We start from the raw sequence: 12,043 nt of genomic DNA, 5'->3' as shown, positions 1-12,043 counted from the left end.
ACGCTGGTACACAAACTCACTGATTCAAATCTCAAGACGTGCAGACAAACACAAACTTTAGTACCCACATGTCATGTTCAACCAAACCTCAGATAAAAACCTCAGCACAAATACATTGGGTGTCCACCACAGACCTGTGGCCGTGCCCCTCTACCTTTGGAGTCACAATGGGTAGATATCTGTTGTTTGTGACATATAGAGGAGAAAGGCAGTAGAAGTGAGCATTTTTGATGATTTATTTCATTTTTTTTTAAACTTTGAATTCATCTTAAAACATCCAGAAAGCAGTTTGCGACTGAAGTTAGGCAGAGCAGGCTCCTGGTTACAAGTTAAACCCCCTGATCATGGTTTCAAAGTCCCTGATCACAGGTTATAGGTCCAGATCTCCCCACCAGTGCACAGAAGCCAATGTAAGAGGGAGCGTTGGGTCAATCCCTTTTTCGTTTCCTCTGTCAAACACACACACACACACACACACACGCAAAACCTTGTTTAAAGGACCATGCCTTCACTTCTGTTCACTTCCATTCACTTTCAACCACCTTCAATGGCCTAACCCTAAACCTAACCATTACCGCTGCAAACCTAACCATAACCCTAACCTGAACCTAAATGAAACTAACCCCTAACCAAAAAAAAAGAAGAAAAGGCCCTAACTTTACATTAAAGTCCTCACTTTATTAGTAAAATGAGCAAAAAAATGTTCTCACTCAGCTGCAAGTACACACACACACACACACACACATGCTCTCTCCCTCAGCTCACGTCCCATTCCCATTGTGTGTTTAATCCGGGGCTCTTTTGTGGCAGGATTCCACATGAGGACTCCTGCTTCTGTGGCAGTCGTTTTTTTTTTTTTTTTTTTTTTTTTCTTCTTCTTCTTTTTCTCCCAGGGCCTGCCATGCTCTTCTGTCACCCCTTCTCTTTTCAATTTGCATGGAAATGCCTCCGTGTGCCTCTGTGTTTGTGTGTTGCGAGCATGCCCCCCGGCCGTCACACACACACACACACACACACACACACACACACACACACACACTCACACACACACACACGTTCACATAAGAGTGAATAGGCACGTCATACCATCAGAGCCAAGGAATGCCATGGATTATGAGATGTGATTATTACCAAGATTTTTTATTTTTTTTTGTTTTGTTTTTGTTTTATCCCCATCACCCCTCCACTCCGCGTCATTTGTTTAAAAAAAAAAAAAAAAATTTCAATAGACCTGTCTTGGACGGATGTTTTCTGCGTCCTGACGGTTAAGAAACAGGCACCTCATAGACACGATTATCGAGGATATTTTCTGGAAAACATCCATGCCGATAATCTTCCATCTGCTGAAATTTTTCGCTTTATGAAAGGAATAAAAAAAAAAAAAAAAAAGACAACTAAATTCTTTAAAATGCATCCCATACGATGGCTTTCCGTGGGATGCGGAGGCCGCAGCCCACTTTGCGAGATGCTAACACCACCAACGCGGAGGAACCCTTGAATGCTGCCCCCTCACAGAAGATGGGGAAAAAAAATCCTCTGCAACCTAAAAAACTATTCCAGCTGTTTATTCGCTTCTCCGTGGGTAGCACTTTGAATGTTAAATCATTGTTTTCATCCTCCTGAGCACATCATTTAAACGAGTCTTAAAATATTCCCCAGCGGCCATTATGGACTTACGGATTCCCGAAAGAAGAGACACCGCAAAAGTCTCCAAAAATGTCTTCAAATGACAAGAGAAAACGTTTAATTAATGGTTCAGTTCGGCTCCAAAAAGTTGAAAAAAAAAAAACATTTAAACGAGGCGGTTTGTACATCCACCGATGTGTACTCTATTTTTCACTTTATATTTACACCATCTATCTCTAAAATTGTCACATTGGCCAGCGTGTGTTCCTTATTTTAGAATTAGGCATGCATCCACACACGCACATAAATCCCAGTAAAACACACACATTCACTACAGTCTGTGTGCGATCTCTCTCTCTTTTTTTTTTTTTTTTTTTTTTTCCACGAGGCCAAACACATTCTGAACTTAATTCTGAAGGCATGAGACACACAGGTCAAACACAATGAGGCTCTTTTATCAGCGGTTATATCTTTTTCTTTTTAAGCCGGATAACCAGCTGTGGTTTATCCCCTCGTCAATGAAGAGCCCTTTGAAGGGAGAAAAAAAAAAACTCTGACTTACAGTATCTTTTTGTTGGTATTTTGGTTTTAACTATTTCTTTTCAAAGCTCCTTATTGTATTTTTTTCCCATAAAGAGCAAAAAAAAAAAAAGAGAATGTTAACTATCAGGCAAGCATTGACCTAAGGCGATAATTCGATCCGGTGCAGACCAGGTCAGTTTTATTTCCCCGGATTAGAGGCTGTGGTTACGGTTAGAGATGTACTGATCCGGATTTTCCAGGCTGGTGCGGATTTCCGTTTCTTTTCTTGTTTGTTTTTTAAAGGTCCAGTCTGCTGATTTCTGATCTTCTTTTTGCGGATTGAAAAACATATATCTAATTTGTTTAAAAAAAATAATAATAATTTTTTTTTTTTTATTGTCTAACTTTTAAAACTAGTACCTCTATCAAGGTACTTAAAGTTTTTTTTTTTTCTTTGGTTTTTGAAAAATAATGATCAAAATCGGAATCAGCAGGTAAAACCTCAAAGAAATGTGAACATTTACATGGTTTTAGTGAAAGGTTTATCGGTTCTTCTCTAGTAAAAAAACACTGAACACAGAAGAAAAAGTGTTGCTCTAAGTTCCTTTAAAGCAGTAGCAGGTTTAAATTATTATTATTATTGTCTAGTTCAGGCATCAAAGCGTTGGACCTAGTTTTTATCTGATTAACGAGCAACAACAAACATGTTTGTTGATGTGTTTAGAGACTTAAGAAAATAGGAATTTTTAGGATTGATCCATTTATTGGACAGACAATGATTTGACCTGCCTACCAACTGTGAGCGTCGATCAAAGAAAAGTTGGTGCACCATTAGTTATGTTTCAGTAAGAAGAGTTTTAGCTTATCTCTTTCCCAAAACATCCTCCTCTTTTCCTAGTGTTGCTTTGTTAACACTTTTAAAAGGCGAGTCATTAGTGATAAGTCTTTCTTGGGTGTTTCTACTTTCTCTAGCGGAGATGGACGGCCTGTCGGACCTCTCCCCTCCCGGCTCCAACCACAACCACAACCACAACCACCTGGGTTTCTCCCAGCAGCAGCCGATCCCTGGCAGCACCGCAGAGCAGACTCCGTCCTCGCCGGTGCCGCCGATGCCACACGCTCCACCGCACGGCGGCCAGACCGGCGGCCGGCAGCCGCAGCTTCCCGGCCTGCACCACCCGGGCTTGGTGTCCACGCCCATCAGCCCCCAGCTGGTCAACCAGCAGCTCGTGATGGCGCAGATCCTCAACCAGCAGTACGCGGTGAACCGGCTGCTGGCGCAGCAGTCCCTGTCGCAGCAGTACCTCAACCACCCACCTGTGAACCGCAACTCCCACACCAAGCCCCTGGAGCCTCAGGTGGGGTCCAACACGGAGGTTTCCTCTGAGATTTACCAGTGGGTCAGGGATGAGCTGAAGCGGGCCGGCATCTCGCAGGCCGTCTTTGCCCGGGTGGCCTTCAACAGAACCCAGGTGAGGACTGAAAACAGCCAGCGATCTCATTTTAAAGGAAAAACGTCACATCGTTTTGTCTGTTTTCTACGCGTCCAGTGTGAGAACTTTACGTTCGACTTTTAGTTTTCCTTCCTTTTTTTTTTTGTCATGTCTGCGCCTCTTCTATTCGCAAGTTTAAAGCAGAGCAAACACCATCTTGTTTACTTCCTGGAAATCAGTTTGTCTTTGTGAAATCAAGTGGAAGTTACACGTTGACTTCCTTTTAACATCTTTAACAGTAGCAGTGAAAACATTAAAGCCACTTATGAAACACTTCCCCACTAATATGTAACGTTAAAGCAGTCTTAAAGAAGCTAAGAAGTTTGAAAAAGGCCCGCGGTCTAAATCTACAGCCTCACACATAACTACTGGATAACATCACAACTGTTTTTGTGGACTGACTCTTTCCTTCCTACTTTTAAAGATCAGCTTCTGATACTAATGTGGAACATTCTAGGTGTTCTAGTTTCTATAAATTTGAATCATCAGCATCCTCGTATCTGATTTGCACTCGGACCAGATCATGTAGAAATCAGCCCGTGTCTCCTGGATGCTTAACTTGGTGCTTCGCTGTTTTCACTTTTTTTTTTTCCAAATGAAGAACAAATATGGCCAAAAAGAGCTGAGAAAGCGCAAAAGACTCCACTGTAAGGGGAAACATTTGTACCTTCAGATTTTATTACACGTCCCATTGTCTAATCCATCCATCCATCCATCCATCCATCCATCCATCCATCCATCCATCCATCCATCCATCCATCCATCCATCCATCCATCCATCCATCCATCCATCCATCCATCCATCCATCCATCCATCCATCCATCCATCCATCCATCCATCGCACTGATTTTTTTCCTGTTCATATATATTCAGTTTTTCTGTAAAGTTACCGTTTCCCTGAATACCGTCATTTGATTTAGCTTTTTTTTTAAGGCATTTAGGCATTTTTTTTGTGTATATTTTCACCTCAGATTGCTCTGGGGGTGATGATACAAATCTCAGCTGGTTTGTTTGTGTTCCTGTGGCTCTAATCATTCCACATCCAAACGAAACCTTTAAAACACAGAAGCAGAACCGGTGGCAGACTCCATGTTCTGGACCGTGCAATGATTTCTGTTTCATAAACACAACTCAGCAGCTTCAGTCTCCTGAAATCAGTGACTTATTGCAACGTGTCTTTAGAAAGTCATCGTCTAGTGTGTTGACATCATGCCTTGACTTGTGCCTGGTTTCTCCTGCTGGCAGCAGTCTACTATAGGTAATACATCACCCAAACTATTCCTTCGCCGTGCCTTTGCTTTGAAGGTAACGCGTATGAAAGGGAGCATTAAGTTGATAAGGATCTATCTGAACGTACAGCCCTCCCTTAAAAAAAAAAAATAAATGTTTGTGAGTCACATGGCAGAGCAAGACAGTGGTGTTTTTGTACAGATCAGGAAGCTTCCTCTCAAACAGTCTTATCTGTGTCTGATATGAGCAATAAGGCATAGAGCGCGCCTGTGGAGGATTATTTATTCGGTTTGTGGTTTTCCAATAAATGCAGGGAAGAAGGGGGCGTGTGAGGGTGGTAGGGTTGCAAGTTTGTTGTTGTTGGTTTATTTTTTTTTTCTTTACTGGGAGGAAACAGATTGACCGGTCTGGATCAATGCCTTGGAACGATAAGCATGCATACCGAGAAATGTTGAAAAACATGTAGAGGTTTTTTTATGTCTTAGCTGTTAGACATCAGTGGTTAATCCAAGACGAGTTAAATGCTCAAAAAAAAAGAGGGGGAGGAGAAAAAAAAAGCACAAGTATGTTTCCCCATCACCTTGTTTTATTACCAAATCACACCTATTGATGGTGGGAGAAGCACAGCAACGGTTTGCACAGTGTGTGGCCAAGAGCTGATGAAAAGGCCCAATCACACATCACCGATAATGGAGTCATCGCTGTCTCATAATGATGGAATTGAGCACTATTGAAAAGTAAACAGAGGATACACTGATTGCCCGCTGAACAAGGCGAATAGCTGAGCTCTTATCAAAGGCAACCTGGAGGAGAAAAAAAAAGCACCCCACAAAAAAAAAAAAAAAAACGTGTAAAATTACAAGTATTATGCGCACGAGTTTCAGTGAAGTGTTTTTGTCGTGCATAAATGGACAGCGGGAGCTGAAAGGGAATTGAGGCTTTCTTTGATATGAATAATGACTGGTGTCTGCAGAAACAGCTACAATGCTTCTTTTTTTTTTTTTTGCTTCGAGAATCGGATTTACAAGGGATACCGCTGTGGGCGTAACTTCCATTTTTTTTTAATCCTCTACGGCTTCGTTTTGCAGGGCTTATTGTCTGAGATCCTGCGTAAGGAAGAAGACCCTAAGACGGCGTCCCAGTCGCTGCTGGTCAACCTGCGAGCCATGCAGAACTTCCTGCAGCTTCCTGAGGCCGAGCGCGACCGCATCTATCAGGAGGAGAGGGAGCGGAGCCTCACGGCAGCATCCGCGATGGGCTCCACTCCTCTCATCAGCACGCCGACCAGTCGGCCAGTCCAGGTACCACGCTCCCTCGTGTTGGTTTTCCGCTGCCGCTCCCAGCGTCAGTCAGCGCTCCTCGGATTATCGCCTTTCAGCTCAACTAGGTGAAGTTCAGCTATGGACACTAAGAACAAGAAAATGTGCCAGCAGTTGTAAACATAGGGTTCCTTCACAGTCCGGAAAAGGCAGAAAATAATCGAATTTTATAGATTATAGAGGAAAAAAATATTTCAAGAGTTAATATCATGTCCATCCATCCATCAAATCCATCCATCAAATCCATCCATCCATTGTTTTTTACCATAAATTCACAGCAAATTTTTTGAATCGATACATTCAAAACGGGTCTAAAAAGAACTCAGTATTCTGAATATTTTTGTCAGGGAAAATAAAAATCTAGACAGGAAAAATCTCTAGACATCCTGTTTACGATTCTTTAGCGGGTTTTATCAGATAATGTTTTTTGGGTGCGTAGATCTGAGCAGAGAAATCTGCCAGAAAAAGAAAAAAAAAAAAAGCCAGCATGTAAAACACATGCAACATGATGGCCTAGAGTGCAGCTCCAGCAGTGAGCCACGGCACGTCAGCTGCTCGGATGGACAGTAAAAGCTCATTTGGCCAAATCAAGAGTCAGGGAAGAATGATCCAAGATTGATTTTATGTATAAGAAAATTACTGATTGAGAAAGTTCTTGTAAGCCTGGAGCAACAAGTTCATTCATGTTATTAAGTTGAGAATTTGCAGTATTTCTTCCAGGTACTTATTACTGTAAAATAGAAGAATGTGGACAAACTGATTCAAGGCACTATATATTCTGTGATCTTAAAGGTAAATATAACAGATGGCTAATAAGACTGTTAGTTTATATCGCAAAACAATATCTTAGCCAAGCTAAATTTAAAAATATCCCATGTAGATGTACACTTTTCAGCATATGTTGCAGATAATATACACGACCCGTCAGTCAGGAGTTAGCTAATATGTATAACATGAATTGCTGTTTCTAAATTACACGAAACAGACCATAATTTTACTGTATGAATATAAGTAGGCCAACATTGCAGTTGGTGGAAAATTTAGATTGAAATTTGCAAGTTTCTTTTTAAACGTAGGCCGCTTGTTTGTGTAAAGAGTTTTGAATTCAGATTTTAATAAGCATTGCAAGCTGAAATAACTCAAAGTTATAGTCGTGGGATTTGGGGCATTGCTTTGATTAGATTTTTTTTTTAACGTCACCAAAAACCCTACAACGCCGGCTCTTTAAAGATCCACGTCATGTTCATCGAAGCGCCCTCGAACTGCTGCGACATGTCTGCTAACCTGGTCCTAAAATGATCGAGTCCAGCCGGGCGACTCCTACGTCTTGCTGGTGTTGGAAAGATGCAGACTCAATGGTCCTCCACATCCGCCGCCATGCTCCCCCCCAAGCCCCACACAAAATCCAGCTGGATGTTTTGACATATTGGTGCCGTTTTATTAAAGGCGCCTTCTCGCAGGCTTGCGAGACATATGTGACAAATGTTGCACCATAAATGCTGGTACATTAAGTGTTTATCCGTTAGGTTGCACATTTTACTGTGCAAACACTGACTCTTCTCGCACTAATTAGCCCACTCTAATTTTTTCTTGCAAGTTCGCATCCAACCTCCACCCAAAGAAGCATTTTTTGCACCCCCACACCTAACACCACTACTTGCCTCTGTATAAGGTTGTCGCTGCTCTGGAAACATGTTTGCTAAACTTTTCGATGATTCACTTCTCTTTACCGTCTCTCTGCATGCAAATGATCTCTGCATCATCCCCGCCCTCCCCCACTCAGGTGAAAATTGTGCACAGTTGATGGAGGGGAAAAAAAAAAAAATCTGTGCTAATTTTGACCTTTTACCGTGCATTAGACAGCATTTGCAAAAAAAAATAAAAAAAATAAATTGGTTCCCTCAGTGATGACAAGCTCCGTGAAAGATCAAACATCGTTTAGTCGGTGCCTCTTTCCAAATCCCTGCATACCACAGCACAACTCTGTACCCTCTCTTAGAGTCAGTGTCCTTTATGAGAGACGTATGTGGCAACTTTCTACCACTTAAGTCCATTTGATGTGCAGTCAGCCGCATCGGGGAGGTGATGGGGGCAGACAAAGGCCTCCTCTGTCCTGTCTGCTAAGAATATTTGGCTTTTATTCAGGTGAAAGGGGGGGAAACTAAGAAAGACAAACGCCCTTCCATCTCCAAAATCAAGCCCCCTCTTCTTTTAAGTGCACAGCACGGAAGGGAAAAAAGAGTAGTTCACATTAATACAGTGAGCAGCTCAGTGAACTCAGGACTATGATTCAGAGCCAAATAATGAATCTTTGCACAAGAATTTGTTGAAGAGAAAATGTAGTAAAAAAAAAAAGTCAGTGTTCTCATTAGTGCACCTGAAGCCAAGGTTGAGATTTGAAACTTTTTACTATCCGGGGTATCTGTAATCATGTCTGAAACAGGAAATAGTTTGCGTACATATCTAATCTAACAAAGCCAAATCAGCACACATGAAACCAGTTTATATATATATATAAAAAAAAAAAAAACAGAAGTAGATTCGCAGAGTTAACTGTAAAGACAAGGATGCTTTCAATCAGGTTATGCCCATTTAACTTTTTCAGCCCGGCTACTCAGGAGGAAATCTACTCATATGCTTAAAAAAGAAAAATCATTGGAAGAAACAACTAAAGCAACATTTAAGTCAGACCAACCATAACTACCGTCTAAAAAAGCAAACTGCTTTCTTCAGTCCTCCAGCAACCAGCACAGCCGAGTATAGGTACAATTTGGAGGTGTGCGTGTTTTTACCCCAGCTGCTAGCACCAACAAATGAGCAACCCTGCATATTGATAGTAGAACTGAGAGCAGCTGTTCAACGCTGATATTGATTTCTGTGCTGATGCTGCTAAATAGCACACTTACTTCCAGTTGTTTGTGGCCAGTTTCTAGCGTTTTGATGATGTCAGTGTGGCTTGTTGAGATTTAAATTCTAAAGCTGAACTGGCTCTAAAAGGCCATTTTCTGCACATAACAGTCCAGTTTGTAAAAATAGAGGTAGATCTGCTGTGCTAACAGCAAAGACACGGACTAAACCAAGTTCAAAGTTATTATACAGAGTAGCTAATAAAGGGGAAAACTCGCATCCAACCACAAACTCGATGAAGACGCAAGCAATGCAACATTTAACTCTCAAACAACTACTTAGCTGTAAATCTGCAGTGTTAACAGTCAGGACGAAGAATAAAAAAAGTTCAAAGCATCTGCTTTGTGATTCTTATTCAAACAGCTCTCAGAATACTGTTGACACATCAGCCCAGTCGCTCCGGGGGTTGTATACTTCCCCCATGTGACTTCAGCGCGCAGACATTCATCTTATAGAGCCGCTCCCGCGTGAGGCGGCTCCTCACGCACGGCCGCAGACGCAGGTTCGCTCGCTCCGCGCACCCTGGCCATCTGCCAGCCTCTCCGGTGGAGCAATGCAGTGTAAATTCAAGCACATAAATCAGCCAAGGTGGCAATTGAGCCAGAGACAGAGGAGGCTTTTTATTGGCCTCATAAAAACAGATGCGGAGGTATGTTTCTCTCATGTGTGCTGACGGCTCAGCACGGCTCCCCCAAAGCCAGTCGCTGCATGTCCCGGCGTCGACAATTTGTTTGACACGGTGCCGTCCCTCTCAGACTGACGAGCTCCGCGCCGAGCTGTCATAAAAGAAGATAAAAGACCCGGGGACACCCAGACATTCCTTCTCCGCCACAAATTTCAGGATTCTCAGATTGTTGTTAACACGTCAGACTCGTATTAGGCAGCTAGACAAAATACTTCAATATATATGTTTTTGATCCCGGGCTCTTATTTGGTAGGAGTTGTTCGCTGTTGGTGTTATTATGATTTATTTGAATGCCATTCACTTGCACTCATACCCAGCCCTGTGCATGTCTCCTTTCAAAAGCCTCATATGGAATGATTCATATGCTAATGATTCTTGGGTAATGCTTTTATTAGGATGCTTGTTACCTTGTCAAAGGATTTTTGTCAAGATGCAACAAGCCGCTGATTAAAAATGATTTGATTTCACTTGACTTGCATTTGCTTTTTAATCACCAGCGCCGCATAAGAATACTAACATTTCATACAACACGTCGGAGTGGTTTTAAGCAAAGCAACAATCCAGCTCTGTGTGGGTGTAATCTACTCCCCAGTTTTTTTTCTGTGTGTGTGTGTGTGTGTGTGTGTGTTCGTCGGTGCAGACAGATGCCTTTTTATCATTCCACATGTGAGCCTGAACAAACATGGCTGTGTTCTTTTTTTTTTTTTGCTCTCCAGCCTCGGAGGGAAGACTGCAACAGCGTGAGGCCGGAGGACTGGAATCCCCGGATCCCAGTGGGCATTTCACCTGTGAGCACACAGCGTCACCCACTCACCCCTCCGACCGCGACACTGCAAAATGTGAACACACGATTACACCCACACAGCCACTGCACACTCACAATAGCCTTTTGACCAAATCCGGGAGCACTAAATAACCCCGCTCACAGAGGGAGAGAAGTATCGAGAAGGTTCGGCCCACTTCAGATGTAGCTAGGTACACGTGCCGACCGGTGATGGGTGATATGCTCCTTAGACACATCAGGAAACATCTGTCAGAGTTTGATAGAGGGTCACAATACAAATTGTTCCAATGTTTCTCCACAAATTGAGCAAGTGTACGACCCGACTACTCAGCCTCATGCTCTGGTAAGGCTGCCTTAAGGTAACTCAAAGTAGGTAAGTGAAATTAGCATATTTTTTCATTGATTTGAGCTGGTAAATCAGATTATTTGCCAATGGAAAACGATTTTTGCTCTTAAAATAAGAGACAATTCATCTCCATCACTATATTCCAAGTGCAGGATGTCTAATTATCTTATTTTTGGGGTAGAAATTCTCATTCCATTGGCAAATAGTCTTATTTAGCTGCTGAAATAAAGGAAATATATACTAATTTTAAGAACATTTTACTTACTTTTAGTTCCTTTTTTTGCAGTGTAGAGGCATCCTCTACGTCTGTTGGCCTACACTCTTACTCTAGACTTGTCAGACCTCTGGAAATCAAATTTAGTATTGGTCTGGAAAAGGCATTGCTATCCCTTTAGGGTCTTTCACACTTTGCTGCAAACAGAAACTTTGGAAATTGGGGGAAACATGAAACTTTTTGGGCCACATGCAAAACATTATTGCTGGAGGAAATCTAACGCGTGACCCTGAGCACACCATCGTTAAAACATGGTGGTGGCAGCATTATGCTGTGGGAATTTTTTTTTGTGGACAGAAAAAGGGGAAGCTGTTCAGTGGTTCTGGAAAAAAAATACTTGAGAAGGAGGTGCAGGTTTTCCCTCCTTTAGGGCAAAGACACCACTGCACTGCTGTCTCTTGGTTTATAACTTAAAATACAAACAAAATGCAACTTTTCAAGGATTTGTATACTCACAAGGCACTGTACACGTCTGTCGCTGGTCGGCATGTGGGCCGAGCCACATCCGAGTAGGAAAGTACCTTCTGGTTACTTGACTGTTTTTGTCCGTCTAGTCAAGAAAGGCCTCATAGGTCCGCTGATATGTTTTCAGCGCGTTTTCTTTTCAGCATTTGGCTACAAAATAAAGTTTCTGTCGAAAAAATGTTCGGCCCTCTGTATCAGTTTGTGTTTTTTCTCACGTTCTTTCTAATTCAGGTGAAGCCGTCGCCTCTGCCGAACGAGTGGAACGGCAAGACCGAGAACTGCATCCTGAACATCACCTCCACCATCTACGACGAGATCCAGCAGGAGATGAAGCGGGCCAAGGTGTCCCAGGCCCTGTTCGCCAAGGTGGCTGCGTCCAAGAGCCAGGTAC

General features: G+C 42.5%; 1 pseudogene; it reads left to right on the top strand.

The window, feature by feature from the left end:
* Positions 1 to 12,043, top strand: part of LOC118556046 — a 61,052-nt pseudogene that overhangs the window by 21,683 nt on the left and 27,326 nt on the right.

This window comes from Fundulus heteroclitus, unplaced genomic scaffold, assembly GCF_011125445.2.
Source record: "Fundulus heteroclitus isolate FHET01 unplaced genomic scaffold, MU-UCD_Fhet_4.1 scaffold_470, whole genome shotgun sequence".
In the NCBI taxonomy this organism is placed as follows: Eukaryota; Metazoa; Chordata; class Actinopteri; order Cyprinodontiformes; family Fundulidae; genus Fundulus; species Fundulus heteroclitus.
Note: the sequence above shows the minus strand (reverse complement) of the source record. Positions and strands in the feature narration are given on the sequence as shown.